Source organism: Miscanthus floridulus, chromosome 11 (genome assembly GCF_019320115.1).
Source record: "Miscanthus floridulus cultivar M001 chromosome 11, ASM1932011v1, whole genome shotgun sequence".
NCBI classification, from domain to species: domain Eukaryota; kingdom Viridiplantae; phylum Streptophyta; class Magnoliopsida; order Poales; family Poaceae; genus Miscanthus; species Miscanthus floridulus.
The window spans coordinates 38,139,283-38,163,628 of NC_089590.1; positions in this window are offsets into that span (position 1 = coordinate 38,139,283).

The window sequence follows — 24,346 nt, forward strand, 5'->3', positions numbered from 1 at the left end:
TTGTCATACAAGGAACTCATCATGTAGCATTTTTATGTTTTTCAAAAGATAAATCTCCAGAACTTTAGTATCACTTGGAATAAGATAAACAGTAGCTCAGACCTTCTCATATCATATCCGTCAATTACCTAGACTTAGATGAAGCATATGCTACCCACGAGTTTCAAGTTCAGAGTAAATTCTTATATCAAAACAGTCTTATCCAAAACTCGGGAGAATTTAAGGCTAAAAACTAGGTACTTGAGAGAAATTACAACAAAGCAACTATTCATCATTTCCATTGCAAGAGATTATCCTCTCCATTTATTTAGCTCTTAAAAACAGAAAACTAGACACACTTTTTATTTTGTTTTCATCATTTTTCATTTTAAATCACACCTTACTACTATATATATATAAAACAAAGATAAATTTTCATTTTGTTTTAGTTTGTTATGCATTTTTAACAAAATAGCATACTTAGAAATAATAAAACAAAAGGAAAGTTATACTTAGCTAGATACATGGGGATGCTCCTCCCCCAAGTTGGATGTTGTCGTGGTCAAATGTTGAAGTTGAGTGATCCTTCTCAGAGCAGATTTGCCAGCGGATGTCCTTCTTGTCCCGAAATGGAGCGAGATGAAGACGACCTGGTGAACTTGCTCTTGATCATATCAACCTGCAAAATACCAACAAGAATACCCAAACTCGTGGAACAGATTAGGATAAAAAGGGTTAGCGATCAGCTGTCCTGAGATTAGTTGTTCTTGAGGTTTAAAAATATTTTTGTATTGGCAGAATTTTAGCAGGATGTTCACCAAATATATATTTATGATATGCAGAATAGAAAATATGCATGCAAGGTATTTTTAATTTTTATGCCTCCACAGTGAATATTCTTGTAGATTTTCATACTCCATAGAAGTATTCTCATGGGGCTTATGGTTTATAATGCAATGATGAAATGTAGTTATGAAATTTTTTATCTTTCTTTTCTAAATGCAATGATAATACGGAAAAGTAAATATGCTAAAGTAAAAAAATAATTCATGCAATGCTAAAAAGTAAATATGGATAACTACTGAAGTTACCTCTTGGCAAGGGTTCAGATTTTTAAGTCCTCTGGACAGGACTTTTCTCCTATCTTGCACATTCTTTGGGTGCATTTGTCGGTCCCAGAGATGAAGACCTTGATGGTTGCACCTCTAGTGATGGTGAATCTGATGTTGCCACCTTTTCCTTCCACACATGTCTGGTCTATGGACTTGACCTTGGCAGAGTAGGTTCATGTTTCATGGGTTCTTCAGGTCCTTCCCTTTCATCCCTTGGGAGTTGATTCTTTTGGTGTCGAGATGATCGATGTCTCCTCCTAGAGCGGTTCTTCTTTAGCTATTCATAAGTGGTATAACTATTGAAATAACAGCATACCTTTTCTCTAGGGAATTGGAAGTGGACTTCCCAGGATGATGGGTGTATCGTCTTCTTCTTCACCCGTTTCTAGAACCATGAAGTCGTCAGGGGCAAACTGGTCGTGTATTCTTACCATGACATCTTTCGCTATTCCCTCTAGGAATTGGATTGATTGGTCCACCATCTGCAATTGCATATATGTAGGGAACAAAGGTTCATCACCAAAGAAGTATTCATATGTTACCTTGGACATTATATTGGCACCCGATCCAATGTCGCAAAGGTTTTGTGGAAGATTCTTTGTCCAATGGTACAATCGATCATTGGTACTCTAGGATCATCCTTCTTGGGAAGGAATGGTGAAGCGAGGAGGTGGTTGTACTCTGATCAGAGTATGTTGATCATGTTGACTAATTCTTCAGGTGACTGCCTAACCTCGTTCTTCCTCCTCCGGTTATTCTTCTTATTGGTCACTGTTGTCTCTTCGTGTAGATATGCCTTTTGTGGATGAGTAGGAGATTGCAAGATGAGGTTCTTAAAAGAAAACTTCTTCTTTCTATCCTTGATTGTGAAATAGATCTTGATGATGGCCTTCATGGTGCATAGGAAAGGTTGGCCCAGGATCATGGGTGCCCTTTCATCTCCACCTATTTCTAGAACCACAAAATCTACGAGGACGTATGATTGTCCCACTCATATGATGGCATCATCAAGAACTCCCTATGGGTGGCAAGGTGACTGATCTGTAAGCTACAAACGCATATTTGTGTACAACAAAGTGTCTCCATTAATTTTATCATAGATTACCTTAGGCATGGTGTTGACACTTGCTCCGAAGTCACAGACAGCTTCTTGGAAAATGTGAGGTCCAATAGCGATGGGGATGACAGGTCTCACTGGATCACCTTTCTTATCAAGCAAGGTATAATCTATCCACCTTCCCATAGATGGCTCCATGTAAAAGTAAGTTGCATTGTGAATATCGATAAGATTTGCGGTTTCTAGATATTCCGGTTGCTTCGAAATCTTACCTTTGTTAGACGGAGGAACAACAGCCACTAGCTAAGCTATTTGTGATTCTATCATTTTATTAAAGCTATACTGGTTTTTAATGGCAGAAGCAAAGCTATCCATTCTATTATTTATGTTCTCTAGAATTTTATCATTGGTAGTTACCTTTCTAGATAATCCCTCCATAAGTTTGGATTGGCCAGCAATTAATTATCTTAAGGGTGGTTGATTAAAATTATTACCTTGATAGTTATCTTGGTAATTCGCCCTTTGTTGCTGATTCCATCCTTGATTCTATTGTGGACGAAAGTAGTTGTTGACGAAGTTCACATCCTCATGGGTTTCAAGACAGTTATTCCCTGAATGCCCAATGTTTCCATAATCTTCATATGTCATGCATGAATCATAAATATGCATGACTTCTTGCTTCTCATTGGCTCGGTCCTTGAGCTTCTTCATCAGCAGGTCCATCATGGTAGACAACATGTCTACCTCCTTGAGTTGATGCATACCCCCACCTCTCTTGTAGGTCTGAAGACATTCTTCATTCCAACCTTGGTTGGAGGCCATCTTATCCACGAGAGCTGTTGAAGCTGGTTTGGTGAGTGATAGGAAAGCACCTCCAGCAGCAACGCCCATAGTCTCATGGGTACTATTGGTCAACCCATGGTAGAAAGTTTATATGAGTAGCCAATTTTCCATCCCATGATGAGGACATTCTGCAATGTAATCTTGAAAACATTCCCCATGCCTTAGGGACAGATTTGTAACACCCTCAGTGTTACACTATACAATCTTTTGCTAAAACACTATATGAGCATCATACTTATATGTAAATGTATGAAATATAATGTGTAAATCAATTCCTGTGACTCAAAACATTCATCGAAAACGCGAAACGAATATTATAGTTTATGTCGCGTTGTGTCACTTAGGGTTCTAAATGAATTTTTATTGAACGAGAATGCCATAGAGCGCATATTCGGCACTTTAATAAAGTTTGTAGTGTAAGCTTCGTAGGTGGTGGTGAAATACTTGTGGTCGAGAACGGGGTTCGCTAGATAGCTTACTTAATAGCTTGGAAATCACATTCGACGCGAAACTGTTTAAGACTTAGCCGAAACTCCTAAGTCAGACAGCGCTTTGACAAAGCTAGGTTTGGGAATTTTTGTAGACGAATTGGATTAAGGAGTAGTGTACTTTCATGTTTGGTTCAAGTAGTTTGACATACTATCTCGAGCATAAAATAGGTGGTGTAGCTACTGGATCATCGGGTTTGATTTTTAAGCAGCTTTAAAAAGCGTGCGAGTCACATTTTTGAACAGTGCCAGCGCTTAGGCGCGATCACCCTGCCTGGCTCTCGGCGTTGCTGCCTGACGCGTATGCACATGCATGCCCACACGTGTGGCTCCGTGCTGCTGGCCACGACCTCCTACTATCGTGCTCTAGCACACGACTCACGCGCACACTGGGTCTAGCGAGCCTGGCTGCTCTGCCTGCCGTCGCATCCGCCTGAGCCATGTTGCTCGCTGTCGTGTCGAGCTACGCCCCCGTCGCACTACACTCTGACCACTGCTCATCTAGTCACTGCTGCCTTTGACCCTTTGCAGCTGCATGTGCATAGGCCTGCCCACCTGACTTCACCATCATGTCTGTGCTCGATGCCATGCCACACTATTGCTTCCCCAGACTAGCGCCAGCCACTGCAGTGCGTAGTGACATGCCACCGTCGTCTTATGGGTCATGGCGCTACGATCGCACGTTGTCATGCCAGACTCATACACGCACTTGGAGCCTTCATCATTGTGCTACCATCCTTCCCCATTTAGTAATTGCGCTATGCCAAGCCCTCTGTCACATCGCCTTCAATGGTGTCACGTCGGTCGAGCCACGCCAAGGCAAAACCCACATGGCTGACCCCATCCTTGTAATTACGCATGTCTGGAGGTTGAGTGGGAGTCCATCTTCATGCCAAGCTTGCCCCTGTTGCAGCCGTATGATGTCGGGGCATCAATTCGAGTTTTCCCCTCATCGGCCACTACAAGACCGAGTTGATTCGTCTATCCAATTAGCCTTGCGTAGTCCACCTCCTTCCAATTACCCGTGCACCCAACGAGCCTAGTTAGTTAGCCAGCAATTAGAGTCATCCCAGCGAGCTTCCATCCTACAGTGAGGTAATGCGAGGCATTCTCCTCATGGCGGTCTGCCATGGCCGTCGAGGCAGGTGCTCGGCTAGCACGGCGCTCCATGCTCTGTTATTTAAATTGAGCGGTGCCTTTGCGTTGTGTTGACTTGGTTGCCTCGCCCGTGTAATAGTTTCACCGACAGATTAGTAGGTCACTGGGGACACCATCACCATGCTTGCTGCGAACTAGAATGACCTCACGCTCATGGCCAACCACCCTGCCGAGTCCCGCGACTTTGTCTAGGATGTCCTTCACGTATCTGGTGAGGCACCTTCGCTCCTAGAGTAGTGGTAGAGGCATTGGGCTAGGTTAATTCACCGGCGTCGGCATCACCATGGCCAAACCCCTCCATGGTGCATGGCCACGCCTCTGTGCAGCACCAATCTTGGTGTTTATTACCCTGATCGATTGCGCTTCATTCGTAGAGTGCTAGGGAGGTGGTGGTTGAGGCCAAGGAGGTCAGTGCTCGCTGACATTTGGCCGGAGATGCCACGACCTCTATTAAGTTCCAGCCAGGGACCTTGAAATGAGAATTCATAAAGAACCAGGGGGTTAAGTGCAAGCATCAGTGAGAGAGTGAAATAGTGGTAAGGACCACGAGTTCATTTAGTTGGAAGCCAGGGTCTATTTTGCATAATTGCCGACACGCGCATGGGTCTCCCCGCGTTGGGCCGCTGTCGTGTGTGGGCTGAGCCACAGGAGCCACACCGGTGTGCTACGCATGCACGCACGAAGCGCTGGGGTGGGCCAAGCCGCTCGCTCGTGGGCCATGCTGAGGATTTAGTTTTTCAATTCCAGTGAAATTAGGAATGCTTATTCAATTTAGTTTTGAGCTGAACTTTAAAAAATAATAGTAAATTCTATAGATGTCCAAAAATAGTGAAACAAAATTTGTTAGGTTCACAAAAATGCAATCTATCTATTGTTGTAATTAGTTTATAGTTATCTGAGATGACAATAGATTCATAAACTCAATTTAGAAAGCTTAGTATTAGTTAGCTTAATATTTGTAGGAATTTTTGTGGTAGATCAGTGATAGCTTTAGCCATCAAATTTTTATAGTAGGTTCACTAGATTATTTTGTACTCACTATAATTTTTGTAACCCTAGAGTAGGTTGATAAATAGAGTAGCTAGTACTCCCTATTTAATCATATATAGAGTAAATCAGTATTAAGAGTAAGAATGCCTTTTGTTGATAAGATAATATATGTCACGCTTCATACTTGTTAGTGGTAACAGTAGGTAACTTAGCACCTTAGTTGGTAGAACTTGCTTAGTAGCTTGATAGACGTATTTTTATTTAAGAGTTGTTGTCATATTACTAAATGTTGCACCATCATTTCATGCATGTAGATCATGAGTTGGTAGAGTTCATGCCCGTGGATGAATAGGACTACGAGGAGGTCATTGAGGAGTACGAGGAGGAGATCCTCGTGTAGGAGGGAGCCTCTAGCGTTTTGGTGCTGACTTGGTTGACCCACCACCTGCCCAAGGCAAGCCCCGGTGCATAACCCTTATTTTAAATGATCACTGAATATATATGATGTGCATTTATGTTATAGGCATTTTATGGAAACTACATGCATAAATATATCTACCTATGAGTCCTACTAGTACAGGTCGAATAGCTGCTATGCTCAGGATTTCGGTAGCGTGAGTAACCTGTCGTTACTCACAATAGGTGATAATTATGATCACTCATGATAAAATGGTGGAAAGAAAAAATGGTGATCGGGCAAGGATAAGTTTTGGGTATTGGTGGGTGTAAGAGGTTGTGTCCTGCGGCCAATAGAGCATAGCTTGGTTACACTTTTTCCCGGTCTGTGTCGGTTAAGTACCGGCCATTGCATTGGACGCTAGGCAAGTCACAGACTTATTATCCCGAGCACATACTTGGGTATGGGCGCAGGGAAAACTTGTTGCTCTCTTGTCGTGGGTTCTTGCTCTTTCCAAACCGACTGATTGGAGGTGGGGATGGTGGAGGTCCTTGCACCGCACTAACTTCGGGACTCAGGAGCGTGGGCTTGGAGTCCAAGTTTGGATGGGGACTTGGACCCTGGGACAGGAGGGTGATGGGTTGGTCCTGCTTGTGCCTGAGGTACAAGCAGGGCGTGTGTTTTTAGGATACCTAGCTAGGGGCATTGATTCGTGAATCGCCGAGAAATCCGTTTCAGCTTGTCTAAACTCTCGCACCGTAGTAAGAATAGAAAAATGGAAGGTGATGAAATGGAACTAATTGTTCAACTCTTGCTTGAAAGTAGAACATGTGCTTACATAGAATGGCTAGATAATAAATAAGTATGTTATTTCAGGCGGTTCTGCCACAGTTGGTACCAGAGCCAATAATGGGTTACGAGTTTCATCACTCTTTTCAAAAACTTAAAAATTTGACAAACAAAAGTTTTGCAAAAAAATAGGATGTGCTAAAGTTATGTAAATAAGTATAAGTCCTAGCAATATGGTCTATCTAGGATAGCGGTACTGGTTTTATCTAATCAATTTTCTACAGGTACACTTACTTATGTTGCGTAAGAAATTGCTTAGCATACAGAAAGTGAGTGTGCGATGTGCCAAAATTCTGCGAATGCCGCTATATTCTAGCTTGAGTGAGCGTATAGGCCGATACATGCATCATGATAGTAGCATCTTGCTTAAACTAAATTCCCTCTGCACGTATAATTGGATTAGTAAATTGATAGGACAACTAAAAGAATGCTTTAATAAATGTCTCATCGTTCCTCTAATCCCTTGTTCTGATCTAGAAGGTTGTCCTAAGTGGTTGGTTCCTATCTCTTACAGATGAATCTAAGGTCCACACTAGTGCTGGAGCGGGCCACGGTCTTGGCGAGGGCCAAGGTGAGAGTGGCTGAGCCAATGAGCACGGTAACGGGGAGAGCCATGAGGCTCCACTATTGGATCCTCCTCCTCCGCCACCACCACCACCGATGACTCACGAGGATATGATGATGGAAATGATGGTTGCTCACCACGAGTCAGCACGTGCCATGGAGCTGCTAGCATAGGCTATCGGTGTCTTCGCCTGTGGAGGCCACGAGACAATGGGGGGAACAGGGGTGGTGCTCATGGTCCTGATGGACCCTACTCTTACTAGGATTTCAACAAGACCCACCCACCCACTTTCACACCGATGGCTAAGCCCCTAGATGCGGAGCATTGTCTTCGCATTATGGAGCAAAAGTTTCTGTTGCTCAATGTGACTGATGAGCAGAAAGTGCGCTGTGTAGTGCAACAGTTCTTGGGTTCCGTGAGTGCATGGTGGGATACCTTCAATGCCATGCAGCAGCCAAATCACCGGGTGACCTGGCAGGAGTTCACCGTAGCATTTAGAGAATTTTATATTCCTATTGGTGTCCTCAACAGAAAGCGACTGAGTTCCTAGACCTACGGCAAGGGAGTATGTCCATAATGGACTACGTCAATAAATTCAACCCCTTGTCCTAGTATGCTAGAACTCATGTGGATACAGACGAGAAGAAGAGGGACCACTTCTATCGTGGCTTCTCTTGTAGCCTTCAGGAGAAATTGTATACTAGGAACTATCAGACCTTTGGGGCAATGATGAATGTTGCCATCATCATGGAGGGCTTGCAGCGGAATTCCCAGGTGGAATGGAAGCATAAGCGGGTGGCTATGGGGTCTTCTAGCCACCCCCATACTCAGAAAGTATAGGTTGTCAGGTGGGTGCCCTATCAATCATCAGGCGGGCATTTGTTTCAATAGCCCTAGCATACTTCTCAGGCTTCTTCTACATAGTACCGTGCACCTACTTAGCAAGTGCAACATCAGCAGCCCCAAGGACAGCAAGTCCCACCTTGTCTAGGATAGGGAAACAAGCTGGGTGCTTGTTTCAAATGTGGCAAGGATGGCCACTATGCCCAAGAGTGTCCCCAAAACTAGTCAGCCTAGTCTGCTCAACCATTGGCTAACTCTAGGCTAGTCAGGCGAACAATGATCAAGAAGAAAGTGCCAGTCAGCTAATCTGGATAGGTGAATTTCATGGATGCTGAGCAGATATTGCAACAGGAACTGGTGATGGCTGGTATGTTCACCATTGATTCCCATCCAGCTTATGTGTTGTTTGATTCTAGTGCATCACATTCATTTATGAGCATGGGATTTGTAGACCGGCACAATATACCTATTATGGCTATATCGTTTGCCTATAGAATCTAGACTCTAGGTGTGCAGATGTGCATCAATACTTGAACGGATACAGTGAGCTTAGTATTAGCCACTCACACCTACCGTCTCTAGTTCATGGTGCTGCCTGGGCAAGGCATTGATGCAATTCTTGGGATGAACTAGTTGCGAGTGTATGGGGTAGTCTTGGATTTGAAGTAGAGAATTGTCGAGTTATGGCTTCCTTCTTCTGAGGATAGGATGTCTCTTTTTTTACCCTCAGATCTAGTCTTACCTGTTGTTGCTCATGCTAAAGCCTCTCCTGATCTTACCTCTATTCCTGTGGTATGTGAGTTCCTAGATGTTTTTCCTAAAGATCTACCTGGGTTGCCACTGGACAGAGATGTGGAATTCTCCATTGAGTTAGATCCTGGTACTACTCCTATCTCCCAACACCCGTACCGCATGGCTCCAAAGGAGTTGGCTAAAATGAAGAAGCAGTTGGAAGAATTATTGAAAAGGATTTATTCATCCTAGCTCTTCACCATAGGGTTGTCCAGCCATTTTTGTAAAGAAGAAGGATGGCACTCTTTGGATGTGTGTGGATTACCACCCTCTTAATGTGATAACCATTAAGAACAAGTATCCCTTGCCCCGCATAGATACTTTGTTCGATCAGCTAGCTGGTGCCAAGGTGTTCTCCAAGATTGACCTTCGTTCAGGCTATTATCAGATCAAGATTAGACAACAAGATATACCAAAGACAACTTTTTCTACTAGGTATGGGCTATATGAGTACCTAGTGATGTCTTTTGGTCTCACCAATGCTCCTGCATTCTTCATGTACCTGATGAATTTAGTTTTTATGTCGAAGCTGGACAAGTTTGTTGTGGTATTCATTGATGATATCCTGATATATTCCAAGAACGAGGAAGAGCATGCCCAACACCTTTAGATAGTACTGGCTTGATTGAGGGAACACAAGTTGTATGCTAAATTCAGCAAGTGTGAATTCTAGATAGATCGAGTGCAGTTTTTAGGGCATGTTTTGACACCTCATGGTATCTCTATTGACCCTAGCAAGGTGCAAGATGTGCTAAATTGGAAGTCTCCCAAGTCAGTGCACTAGATTCATTAGTTTCTTGGTCTAGCTGGGTACTATCGACGTTTCATTCTAGATTTCTCTAAGATAGCTCAGCTGATAACCAAGCTGCTCCAAAAAGAAGCCAAGTTTGATTGGAGCCCAGCCTATGAAGAAGCCTTCTAAGCTTTGAAGACATTTCTAACCACTGCTCCTATGTTGGCCCAACTAGATATTGACAGACCTTTTAATATATATTGTGATGCCTCAAAGACGGGGTTGGGATGTGTGCTTATATAGGATGGGCGTGTGATAGCTTATGCTTTGCGCCAACTAAAAAGCACGAAGTGAATTACCCTAGTCATGATTTAGAGCTAGCTGCTGTGGTCCATGCTCTAAAAATTTGGAGGCATTATTTGTTGGGCAACAAAGTACATATCTTTACAGATCATAAGAGCCTCAAGTACATTTTCACTTAGTCTATGCTGAACATGAGGCAAAGGAGATGGTTAGAATTGATCAAGGATTATAACTTGGAGGTACATTGCCACCCAGGAAAGGCCAATGTGGTAGCTGATGCCTTGAGCTGAAAGTCATATTAGGTTGAAGAAACACCTTTGTCTCTCAACCATGCAGAGGTGCTGGCTCACATTGCCTTGACCTTCGGATCGCTAGAGCAGATTATTCTGGAGCAAAGGCAAGACACTTTAGAAATTCCTCCCATCAAGAAACTAATTGCTGAAGGGTGTGGTCCTCACTTCAGTATTGATGAGCAAGGAGTAGTGAGATATAAAGATAGATTGATGGTTCCATCAAATGAGGATCTGAGAAGGAAGATTTTGAATGAAGCCCATCATTCAAAGCTATCTATCCATCCTGGCAGCAACAAGATGTATCATGATTTATGCCACTTGTACTGGTGGTCCAACATGAAGCAGGACATCACCCAGTACGTCGTGGAGTGCTACACTTGTGAGAGAGTTAAAGCAGATCATATGCATACTCTAGAATATTTGTAGCCCTTGCCCATTCCTGTTTGGAAATGGGAAGATATCTCCATGGACTTTGTGGTGGGTTTGCCCCGCATATCCAAGGGCTATGATTCTATTTGAGTCATTGTGAACCGCCTCACTAAGTATGCTCATTTTCTCTCAGTGGACACTAAATATACAGCCAAAAAGTATGCTGAGATATATTTTAATTAGATTATGACCCTACACGGAGTTCCCCTTACTATCATCTCTGATAGAGGGTCAGTTTTTGTCTCTCATTTCTAGGAGCAACTGTAGCACTATCTTGGTACTCGCCTCCTCAGAAGCTTAGCATATCATCCACAAACTAATGGTCAAACTGAAAGGGTGAACCAGGTGCTCGAGGATATGTTGAGAGTTTGTGTCATTTCTTTTCCCGAGAAGTGGGATGGATGCCTAAGTTAGCTGATTTTTCTTATAATAATAGCTACCAAGAGAGCATTCACATGGCACCATTTGAAGTTCTATATGGAAAGAAATGCAGGACACCACTTAATTGGGTTGAAGTGGGAGATCGTGGATATTTTGGGCCTGATTTTATCAAAGAGTCTCATGAACAAGTCATCATTATTTAGAGTCATTTGAAGGCAGCTCAAAGCCAATAGAAAGCCTATACGGATAAGCAAAGAAGGCCCTTGTAGTTTGTAGTTGGGGATTATGTGTACCTCAAGGTGTCTAATATGAGAGGGGTGCATCGGTTTGGTATCCATGGCAAGCTAGCTCCCCTATACGTGGGTCCTTACAAAGTTTTGAAGCAGTGTGGGCCAGTTGCTTACCGTCTCTAGCTTCTCGATATTTTATCGGCGGTACACAACGTGTTTCACATCTCACAGTTGAAGAAATATTTGTGGGTCCCGGATGAATCTGTAGAAATTGAAGGACTTCCACTTCAGCCTGATTTGACTTATATTGAGCACCCTGTCAAAATCCTAGATCAAAAGGAAAGAGTGGTGAGGAACAATGTGGTGAAGTTCTACAAGGTGCAGTGGCAAAACCAATCTGAGGATAAGGCCACGTGGGAACAAGAGAGCTAAATCTTAAAGCATTACCCCCACCTCCTCTCTGGTTCTGATAGGTAGTTGCAACGTTAAAATCTATTTCCAATATCCTTTCCCACACTAGGCACATGAAATCTCGGGTCGAGATTTTGTTTTAGGGGCATAGATTTGTAACACCCTCGGTGTTACACTGTACAATCTTTTGCTAAAACACTGCATGAGCATCATACTTATGTGTAAATGTATGAAATATAATGTGTAAATAAATTCCTGTGACTCAAAACGTTCATCAGAAATGCGAAACGAATGTTATAGTTCATGTCGCATTATGTCACTTAGGGTTCTAAATGAATTTTTATTGAACGAGAATGCTATAGAACGCATATTTGGTACTTTAATAAAGTTTGTAGTGTAAGCTTCATAGGTGGTGGTGAAATACTTGCGGTCGAGAACGAGGTTCGCTAGATAGCTTACTTAATAGCTTGGAAATCGCATTCGACGTGAAACTGTTTAAGACTTAGCCGAAATTCCTAAGTCGGATAGCGCTTTGATGAAGCTAGGTTTGGGAATTTTTGTAGGCAAATTGGATTAAGGAGTAGTGTACTTTCATGTTTGGTTTGAGTAGTTTGACATACTATCTCGAGTGTAAAACAGGTGGTGCAGCTACTGGATCATCGGGTTTGATTTCTAAGTAGCTTTAAAAAGCATGCGAGTCATGTTTTTGAATGGTGCCAGCGTCTGGGTACGGTCACCCTGCTCGGCTCTCGATGTTGCCGCACCGGTCGCCCGATGCACATGCGCATGCATGCCCGCGCATGTGGCTCTGCACTGCTAGCCATGGCCTCCTGCTACCACGCTCTGGCACACGACTCGCGCACATGCTAGGTCCAGTGAGCCTGGCTGCTCTTCCCGCCATCATGTTTGTTTAAGCCACGCTGCTCGCCGTCACTTTGAACGGCACCCTGGTCACACTATGCTCTGACCGCCGCTCGCCCGATCACTGCTACCGTTGACCATTCGTAGCTACACGTGCAAAGGCATGCCCGCCTGACTTCGCCATCACGTCCATGCTCGATGCCACGCCATGCTGTTGCTTCCCTAGACCGGCGCCAGCCACTGTGGTGTGCAATGTCGTGCCGCCATCATCTTGCTGGTCATGGCGCTGTGGTCGCACATCGTCGTGCTGGACTCAGTACACGCACGTGGAGCCTTCACCATCGTGTTGTTGTCCTTCCCCAATTAGTAATTGCACCATGCCAAGCCCTCCATTACATCGCCTTCAATGGCATCGCGCCGACCGAGCCACGCTAAGGCAAAACCCACAGGGCTGGCCCCGTCCTTGTAATTGCGCATGTCTGGAGGTCGAGTGGAAGTCCAGCTTCATGCCATGCTTGGCACTGTTGCAGTCATACGATGTCGGGGCGTCAATTTGAGTTTTCCCCTCGCCGACCACTATAAGACCGAGTTGAGTCATCCGTCCAATTAGCCTTACATAGTCCACCTCCTTCCAATTACCCGTGCACCCAACTAGCCCTATTAGTTAGCCCACGATTAGAGTCATCCCGGTGAGCTTCCATCCTACAGTGAGGTAATGTGGGGCATTCTCCTCATGGTGGTCTACCATGGCCGTCGAGGCGGGTGCTCGGCTAGCGTGGTGCTTCGTGCTCCGTTATTTAAATTGAGCGGTGCCTTTGTGTCATGTTGACTTGGTTGCCTTGCCCATGTAACAGTTTCACCGGTGGAGTAGCAGGTCACCAGGGACGCCATCGCCATGCTTGCCATGAACTAGAATGACCTCATGCTCATGGCCAACCACCCTGCCAAGTCCCACGACTTTGTCTAGGACGTCCTTCACGTATCTGGTGAGGCACCTTCGCTCCTAGAGTAGTGGTAGAGGCATTGGGCTAGGTTAATTTGCCGGTGTCGGTGTCACCGTGGCCAAACCCCACCGTGGTGCATGGCCACGCCACTATGCGGCACCAATCTTGGTGTTTATTACCTCGATCGATTGTGCTTCATTCGTAGAGTGCTAGGGAGGTGATGGTTGAGGCTGAGGAGGTCCGTGCTCGCTGGCGTTTGGCCGGAGATGCCACGACCTCTGTTCAGTTTTGCCCAAGGACCACCAAACAAGAATTCGTAGAGAACCAGGGGGTTAAGTGCAAGCGTTAGTGAGAGAGTGAAATAGTGGTAAGGACCGCGGGTTCATTTAGTTGGAAGCCAAGGTCTATTTTCCATAATTGCCAGTGCGCGCGTGGGTCTCCCCGTGTTGGGCCGCTGCCGTGTGTGGGCCGAGCCACAGGGGCCGCACTAGTGTGCTGCGCATGCACATGTGGAGCACTAGGGGTGGGCCGAGCCGCTCGCTCACGGGCCACGCTGAGGATTTGGTTTTTCAATTTCCAGCGAAATTAGGAATGTTTATTCAATTTAGTTTTGAGTTGAACTTTGAAAAATAATAGTAAATTCTATAGATGTCCTAAAAATAGTGAAACAAAATTTGTTAGGTTCACAAAAATGCTATCTATCTGTTGGTGTAATTAGTTTATAGTTATCTGAGATGACAATAGATTCATAAATTCAATTTAGAAAGCTTAGTATTAGTTAGCTTAATATTTGTAGGAATTTTTGTGGCAGATCGGTGATAGCTTTAGCCATCAAATTTTTATAGTAGGTTTGTTAGATTATTATGTACTCACTATAATTTTTGTAGCCCTGGAGTAGGTTGATAAATAGAGTAGCTAGTACTCCATGTTTAATCATATATAGAGTAAATTGGTATTAAGAGTAAGAATGTCTTTAGTCAATAAGATAATATATGTCATGCTTCATACTTGTTAGTGGTAATAGTAGGTAACTTAGAACGCCTTTTGGTGCTGACTTGGTTGATCCACCACCTGCCCAAGGCAAGCCCCGATGCATAACCCTTATTTTAAATGAATCACTGAATATATATGATGTGCATTTACGTTATAGGCATTTTATGGAAACTACATGCATAAATATATCTACCTATGAGTCATACTAGTACAGGTCGAGTAGCTGCTATGCTTAGGATTTTGGTAGCGTGAGTAACCTGTCGTTACTCATAATAGGTGATAATTATGATCACTCATGATAAAATGGTGGAAAGGAAAAATGGTGACCGAGCAGGGATATGGTTTAGGGTATTGGTGGGTGTAAGAGGTTATGTCCTACGGCCAACAGTGCATAGCTTGGTTACACTTTTTCCCTATCTGTGTCAGTTAAGGACCGGCCATTGCATTGGATCCTAGGCAAGTCATAGACTTATTATCCCAAGCACATACTTGGGTATGGGCGTAGGGAAGACTTGTTGCTCTCTTGTCGTGGGTTCCGGCTCTTTCTGGATCCGACTGATTGGAGGTGGGGATGGTGGAGGTCCTTGCACCACACTAAGTCTGGGACTCAGGAGCGGGGGCTTGGAGTCCAAGTTTGGATAGGGACCTGGACCCCAGGATAGGAGGGTGATGGGTTGGTCTTGCTTGTGCCTAGGGTACAAGCGGGGCATATGTTTTTGGGATACCTAGCTAGGGACATTGCTTCACGAATCACCGAGAAATCCGTTACGGCTTGTCTAAACTCTTGCACCGTAGTAAGAACAGAAAGATGGAAGGTGATGAAATGGAACTGATTGCTCAACTCTTGCTTGAAAATAGAACATGTGCTTACATAGAATGGGTAGATAATAAATTAATCATGGCTGCTAATAATAACATAAATAAGGACTCACTATTAGGTATTACTTTCTGCAAAAAGGAAACCAGCAAACCATAAAGCTTATCATATTCCTTCGAGTCAGGAAATTATTCTCACTAGTCGGATAAGTCTTGTGAGTACATTGTGTACTCAGGGTTTATTTACCCCTGTTGCAGGTAACGCTTGAGGAGTACCATTGTGTAAAGGATTCTTCTGGTGGGCACAGACTGGATCCTTGTTCTTTATCGATAGATGTTTATTATCATTCTGCTGTTTAATCTTCGGCACTCTGAATTTGGCAATGTAATAATGTACTTTTTACGAACTCTGGATGTATGAAATGGATTAAGTATTGTAACTCGTTCTCATTATTGGATCCTTGAGGAAAAATGTGGATCTTTTGGGCTCTCCCTTTGGGTGTGCCCGACGGATACCGCCCGCTGCAGCTTGTTTTTGGGGTGCTTAGTGTCTGGTAGAAAATTGAGCGCCTCCATAAGTGCGTTATTTCAAGCGGTTTAGCCACAAGATTTATCATGTTGTTGCTGAAAAACTTGAAATTCTCCCATGTAGGGCATTGGTCTTGCCCGTGGGAAAGAACTTGGCTACGAAGGCAGTGGAGTAGTTATCCCATATAGTGTTTCTATCCTTGTTGGTGTAGAACCATTGCTTCACCTTCTCGAAGAGTGAGAATGGGAAGAGGTGAAAGTAGTATGGCGTCTCTAGTCACTCCTTTGATGGTGAAAGTAATGCAGATCTCTAGGAAGTGTTGGAGATATGCACTCGCATCTTCATGTGCCTTTCAACAAAACTATCTGGCTTGCACCATGTTGATGAGAGCTAGCTTGAGTTCAAAGCCATTGTCTTCGACATTGACCGCTAGTCTAGTATGGATGTTGGTCCGTAGTTGGAGCAGAAAATTCATGGAGAGTCTTGTCAGCCATGACATCAAATTCTAGTGTTAAGCTTTGCCTTATTTGGTTATCTTTCGACTCTAAAGCTGAGACTTTCTTGAGTTTGGCTCTAGTTCTCCTAGATTAATGCTTCTAGATCTTCAACATAGTTTGTTGGAAGGTCAAAACCAGTCATACATTACCCTATATAAGATATAAAAGTAGACAAAACAAGGGTATGCCTGCTAGAGCAGTGGTAAATGGTTATCTCGATCACATCAATAAGTATAAGTTTATCAATACTTCCTTTGCCTAGCTACATTCCCCGACAATGGTGCTAGAAATGCTTGTTGACATTCCTTAGCATCGCTACTAAGAGCATAGTTCAATCTAGTCCCCAGCAACAGCGCCAGAAATGCTTGTTGGTATTTATTAACTTGTCACTTGTTTTAGTAGTCACCTAATGTATGCCTACATCTCTTAACATTACTTATGAGGTTGTCATCCCTAGTGATGATGTCAGAGATGCATGTTGGTACTATTTAGTATTACTACTAGAACAATACTAAGCAGTTCTTTATTATTTTATGTGACTAGGAAGAATATATATATATATAAAGGATCTGCAAGCGCACAGATAATTATACCATTGTAGCACTTCATCCGGGAGTATTCTAGGTATCGTTATTTATATTTTTTACCACAGGGAAGGTCTGGCATGGACTTGTATTAATAACTTATACTATTGACAGAGAAGTAAACCATAACCAATATTCTACTCACAACATGGGTGAGTCATAGGATAAATTATGTATATGATAAGTACGGATCAATGATAAATCACTCAGAGTACTCCTTTCTATGGCATTAGCATGGTTAAGTAGAATATTAAAGGAATAATTCCTAAGTTCATTCTTAATTACAAGTCAAAGCATACATTGATTAGTGCAATTACACCTAATAGTCATGGCTAAGGTCATCATTATATCTACACATAAGGGATATTACTAAGGAAGATTAAGAACAGAGCTTGTTCTTCCTTTGTAACCGCACCCTACTTGCAGCTATATTCGGGGAGTGGACTACAAAGGACTCAATGGGAGTGTCACATCCGTGATCTACCATATGACCTAGAATATAGGGTGTATCTGCAGGTAAACAACATATAAGGACCATGCTTACACAATGTCGACCACTCACCCCGTGTACATCAGAGCGAGCGCTATACGAACTTATGCATAAACATAATGATAAACTAGCTATACTAAGTATATAATCAAAGTAGACGATGAACATTATAACTAAGAACATGAATATTGTGAATATCAATGGTGTCATAACAATTGTAGCAAACATATAAAAGTAATGCAGATATAAAATAGAGGGGGTACAAAGATTATACCAAACCACGCTCTTAACAAGATCAGGAATCCAATGCGAAACCTGCTTGCCTCCCTCTAGGCCTAGCCTAACTAGCTATGCCCTAGAATATGGTGGAGCTCTGAGGATGATTAGTGTTTCTGTCTTCTCAAATGACTTGATGACTGTTGATATATGCCAGGGGGTGGTAGGGGCTGGTATATATAGGCCAGAGCGTCAATCCTAAGCCCTCGGATCAAACTAACTTGAATAAATGACGTAGATGCAATCTAAGAGGTGGTGGAGAACCAACATTGCAACGGGGCCTAACATGTGGGCCCCAGGGCTAGCCAGCTTCGGCCCCACCTAGCAGCCACTCGTGGTCTGCCTCGATGTGGTATCCTCTGGTGTCTTCTAGATCCTTTTGGTGTCTGTTTCACTGCGGATAAGCGTGATTAATTCTGACATGTAGGTCAACCTTGATGGTTTTTTGAATAAACCCTGCAGAAATCACAGATTCACCAAAACTCATGAAATTCATTAGTTTAGACCCCTAAACCTTTGTTAGTGGTCATATTTATGCCCTTACACATGTTTTATTGATGGTTTATAATGGTTGTTAACTACCATTGACAATGGTCTATTGTGATGCCTCCAGACAGGGACTTGGCTATGTCCTGATGCAGAATGGGAGAGTCATAACTTATGCATCCTGCCAGTTGAAGGACCATGAGCAATGCTACCCTACTCATGACCTTGAGCTTGCAGCTGTTGTGCATGCCCTGAAGATCTAGAGACACTATCTGATTGGGAACAAATGCGACATCTACACAGATCACAAGGGCCTCAAGTACTTCTTTACCCAGGAGGACTTGAACATGAGACAGCGCCAATGGCTAGAGCTGATTAAGGACTACAACCTAGAGATACATTATCACTTAGGAAAAGCTAATGTAGTCATAGATGCCCTGAGCCGCAAGATTCACTGCCATAGTCTGATGACAGACACAATACCGCCAGAGCTCAGTCAAGAGATGGAGAGGTTATAGCTAGAAGTGGTACAGAAGGGTTAGCTCAACGAGCTTCGAGTGCAGTACAACCTCAAAGAGCGTATACGAAAAGCCCAGCAAGGATGCCCCAAGATCCATCTAATTCGAGAATTCATGGAGCAAGGCAAGTGTCCTGAATTCAGGTTAGATGAACAAGGAGTGTGCTGGTACAAAGAAAGAATCTATGTGCCTTCCAATGTAGCCCTACGAGAAGAGATCCTAGCTGAAGGACATGACTCCAAGTATTACATCCACCTAGGAAGTACCAAGATGTATGCAGATCTAAAGAAGCTATTCTGGTGGAAGAATATGAAGAGGGATATTGCGGGACATGTCGCGCGATGCGACATTTGCAATAGGATCAAGGCCAAGCATCAAAGGCCTGCCGGATTGTTGAAGCCCTTGGATGTCCCAATGTGGAACTGGGAAAGTATATCCTGGACTTCATAGTGGGTCTACCTCAGACCCCAAAAGGTCATGACTCGATTTGTGTGATTGTTGACAAATTGACCAAGGTACCTCACTTTGTGGCAGTTAGGACTGACTATCGAGTTGAGAAGCTAGCTGATTTGTATGTGGACAATATTCTTATACTCCACGGAGCTCCTATTAGCATAGTATTCGATCGAGGGACATAATGGGTGTCCAAATTCTGGAAGAGTCTACACAAGGCTATCAGAACTCGACTGGATTACAGCACTGCTTACCACCCTTAGATAGACGGACAGACAGAAAGAGTGAACTAGATCTTAGAGGATATGCTTAGAGCCTATGTGCTAAAGTATGGATCAGATTGGGAGAAGAGTTTGACTGAGGCTGAGTTCTCTTACAACAACAATAGCTATCAGGCTTGCCTCAAGATGTCACCATTTGAGACCTTGTATGGGAGAAAATGTAGGACCCCGCTGATGTGGTTAGAAGTAGGAGAGAGATCATTCTTTGGCCCTACCAAGATCAAGGATGCCGAAGAAGGAGTCACCCAAGTGTGAGAGAATCTAAGAATTGCTCAGAGCCAACAGAAGAGTTATGCTGATAACAAGCGAAGAGACCTTGAGTTCAAAGTCAGGGACTATGTCTATCTTAAAGTCTCCCCACTCCGAGGCACCATCTAGTTCCATGTGAAAGGGAAGTTGGCACCAAGGTATGTAGGACCATACAGGATCTGTCAGAGAATCGGCAAGCTATCCTACAAACTAGAGTTACCTGAAGAGCTGACCGGAGTGCACCAATTGTTCCATGTATTCTAGCTACGCAAGTGCTTGAAGCTACTAGATGAGCAAGTACCTATAGAGCACTCGATATACAGGACACTTTGGAGTATAGGGAGCATCCTATCTGGATACTTGATAGGGACGAGAAGGAAACTAGAAGCATGGTCATACCCATGTGCAAGGTTCAGTGGAGCAACCACACTGAACGAGAAGTCACTTGGGAGAAGGAATCAGAACTTTGGATGCTTTACCCCTACCTCCTTGAAAGGTACGTCACACCTTAAATCTTGGGACAAGATTCCTATGAGAGGGGAGGACTACAACAACCCAGGTTTTCCTATAACCAAAAATCTAAACTTAAAAATTTTTCTAACAAAACCCATGCATGGTGAGTGTGCATACTAGGAAACCACCCTTGTAGTTGCACAAGTAGATCCCAAGCTAGCTTGCTTGAATATCTACATTTTAATTCAACTTGTGAGTTGCTTCTTCATGATTTTATGTGATGTAATAAAATCAACTAAACCTTTTAATAAACTTGTTGTGTGTATGTTGCCAACCCTTGACTTGGGCCCAAAGATCCTAGATGACCTCTAGTAGACCCCACAAGGATGTATATATGTTGGCAACACATGTATACATGCACAGGAGCCCAAGGTATAGCATAGAATGGAAATAGGAAATAGGAAAGGATTTAGAAAAGGGAAGGAAATAGAAAGACCAAAGCAGCCCGAGCAGCCCAAGCCGCCCAAGCCGGCCCAACTCGCGGCCTAGCCTTCCCTCGCAAGCGCCCATGCCTACATGTGTCCATGCCACGCCTGGCCCACGTTGCGACACGACCATTGTTGTTTCCCCCCTACCGCTGACCACCAGGGCCCTGCTCGTCATCCCCAACCCCCACCCTTCGTCTGCTCAAAAGCAAAGCACCGATGACCAGGGAATCCCTTGTCCCCCGTACACCTAGCCGTCCATGCTCTAGCCTTTGCACACCAACGTGTGGATGTACACCACATTCATGATCCGCAACGCCCGCTCCCGCCTCTAGCTCACACCCACGCCGTGTGACGTCGCCACCGCCGCCCTGCACTGCTGACACCACCCCGTCCTTGCCTTGACCAGCCGGCATTTGAAATTGGGAGCACCCAACCACCTGTGATCCACCCCTCCACCATGACCTTGACCTCCCTATAAGAGGGCACACTCGGTGCCCTAGGCCTCCCCTATCCACTCCGCCACCACTGGTGGCTTCACCAACCCCATGCTGAGATCAGGAAAAGGAAGGAGAAGGAGGGAGGGAAGGAGTCAAGCCCACTGGAGTTGCCTGAGCTCACCGGAGAAGAAGATGGCGCCCTGATCGTCTTCCTCGCCATAGTGGTTCAGCACTGCACTGCTACCTCTCACTACGGCCTCAACTCACCACTGCACCACCATCCTGTCAACCCCACCACCATGGTTAGCTCATCCCCACCGCATCTGTTCACCACCATGGACACGCCATGGCCGCACCGCCATGTTCTCCCCCTTAGGAAGGCCAAAGGCTGGCTTTTGCTATTGTGATGCACTACACACACGCACATGAGCCAAGGACTAGCCCTACCAAGCCACTGGCACTCAGGAACATCAGCGCATACATGTTGCACCCGCCACAGTCGCCATGGCTGGCATCCGTTGCGTCGCCACCCCGTTTCGGCCACCTCGAGCAGGTACAGGTAAAACGACCGCCCCGATGAGTTTCGCCTCACCAAGGGACATGATGTGTGCTAGGAAGAAAGGAAAGAGGAACCTCGAGAGCCGTAGTCATGTCCGCCTTGTCAAACTGTTGCACGCTCATGCTGCCTCATCGGAGCCCTTAGAGCATCATCTAGTGCCCTAGTCATGCTCACTAGAGCACCAGGAAGATGTAGGAGCCCTGTTGGGGCTATGCTGGGGTCCCGAGTACCCTCGCCATTGACCCACACTGCCGCAAGCCGCTACAATGCTTACGCCGGTCGCCTAGAGCCCTAAGCCGTCACCTTTAGCCCACCGTCGAGTTCCCTAAGACCCCACAGTGCCGTAGACCTCCTTGGTTGCCCCGTTGAGCCACCGTAGTGCATAGATGCACGAGCTCACCGCCGGCGAGAGCGCCACCATGAGAGGAGAAGGAGCCGCCGCGCCCCTTGCCTGAGCCTATGTACGCCCGGTTCATCGTGAGCTAGAGGGAGAAGAGGGAGAAGAGGGAGAGATGGATGCGGTCCACCATGGACCGTGCCTACGGTCCATGGACCCATGTGGCGTAGTCCACCGTGAGTTGCGCCCATGGGCGTGAGCCCATTAGCAGCCCGCCCACGCCACATGGCTGGCCTGGATGTGTGACATATGTCCGAGCCCGATCCGGCCTAGACCGGTCCAACCTGGCCCAATATCCGGCCCGCCAGGCCCAGCCTAAGCCCGGTCAACCACTGACCGTTGACTCAATCCCACTTGTCAGTCTCTGCTGTGCCGCGAGCCAATCAGGAAGCACCACGTGTCAGCCTCTGGATTTTCCATTTCTTTTTCTTTTTTAGAAAATGATTTAAACTTAGAAAATTCATCCGACCTCAGAAAAATATGAAACCAGTGTCCAATTTTTTTCTAAAAATGAGCTCTACATCATAGGCTTATGTTTGAGTGCATTTGGATCTTTTGAATTTCTGCTGCTTCTTTGTGATCATCTATAGGAGTCGCTTATCGTGGCTATATGTCTCGTTTGACAGACCCAGAGGAGCCGTAGACTGAGGAGCACGATCTTGACTACACTGAGGAGCTTGGAGATGACCTGCCAGGTGCCATGTCCCACCCAACCTCATAGAATCCTACTAGACATGATATAATATAGATGCTTGCGCTTTACTTTTATGCAAATGATCTGTGATAGGTTGCATGGTAGAATTGCTTGGAAGCCTTTACCTTGTCGCAACCCATATCGTTGCACACCCGCTGTTAGGCTAGACGCTCGCTTACTTGCTACTTGCTTCTACTACGCATTATATCTATGATGTGATGCTTGGTGGAGGATGTTTGTAAGTGGTTAAGGCACTTGGTGCCTGATAATGTGGTAACAACCAGGGAGATCTGGGTGTGCGTCTTGGGTGTGTGGTGAGGGTTGTGTCGATTAGGCAGGATCTTATGATGAGTCGATGGATGAGTCTTGCCTAGGGGGGTGTGACCTGGGCATTCCCTACGAGAGGTACCTATGGTGGGTGCATGTGAGATGAGGTGATCCTAGGGTGGAGTGTCTTTGTGGGATGAAGCCCCAGGATGGAGGTGCCATCGAGGCACGGGGTGTTGGATATCCCCATGAGAAGATATCATGTTCGGTCCCCCTAAGGACTGGTATGTCGATAGAACCGGATCATAGGACCCTTCATGCACACCTACTCGTCCCTGTTTGGGTGGGGGACGAATGTTGACCTGCTAGGGCGGTGCCACTACTGTTGGGTTGTTAGCGGATAGTGCAGGGAGATACGGGCGTGTGATCCACACCCTCCTAAGACAGCGTAGTGACCTTCGGGGGGGGCGGTACTACATCTCACAGTCTCAGCGTGCCGGTGGACTCTAGGGTGGCCCTAGGGTTGAGTGGCAGGGTGGTATCGCACTAGTTTAGAAGACAACCCGGTATCAGGCTAGGCGGTGCACGCACCGATGATGGTTGTCTTATGGATTTCCAGGTGTACACGCTCTGTAGAGTTGATCGATCTATATGTTTAGCCGCATCCTCGGATATGGACATTCATATGACCTACGCTTCCCTTGATTAGTGAGTGGAGTCCTTTCTTCTCTCCCCCTGGGTTTTGGTGTTGATTTCTAGCTTTGGCCGATGAGGCAAGACACGAGAGGGAGTCATCCTTGTCGCCTAGAGAGTGTGAGAGTGGTGAGATGTGTGTGATGAGATGGGAGAACGTGTGGATGAGTTGGATTAAAACTTGATGATTTATTATTTAAAACTTGACATACTCGCATAGGAAAGCTACAACCACAATTAGGTCTTTTGCTCTACCCTTGTATTCCACTACCAGAAAGTAAACACAAAGCATAGGGTGGGAGCCGGTGGCCAGTATAAATCGTACTGATAATTGTTTGGCAGGTTCCGAGTCTGAGTACGTCTACTAGGGAGATGGTTGGGAGGATTAGAGGTCTTGTTCTAGCGCTCAAGTTTGGTTCATAAAGATGGAGACTACCCGTTGTCGTTCTACTTGATGTTGTTCTAGTTGTTGCATGCTCTGAGTGATTCCGCCAAGTGGCGATGTAATAATGAGTAAACCTTGCTATT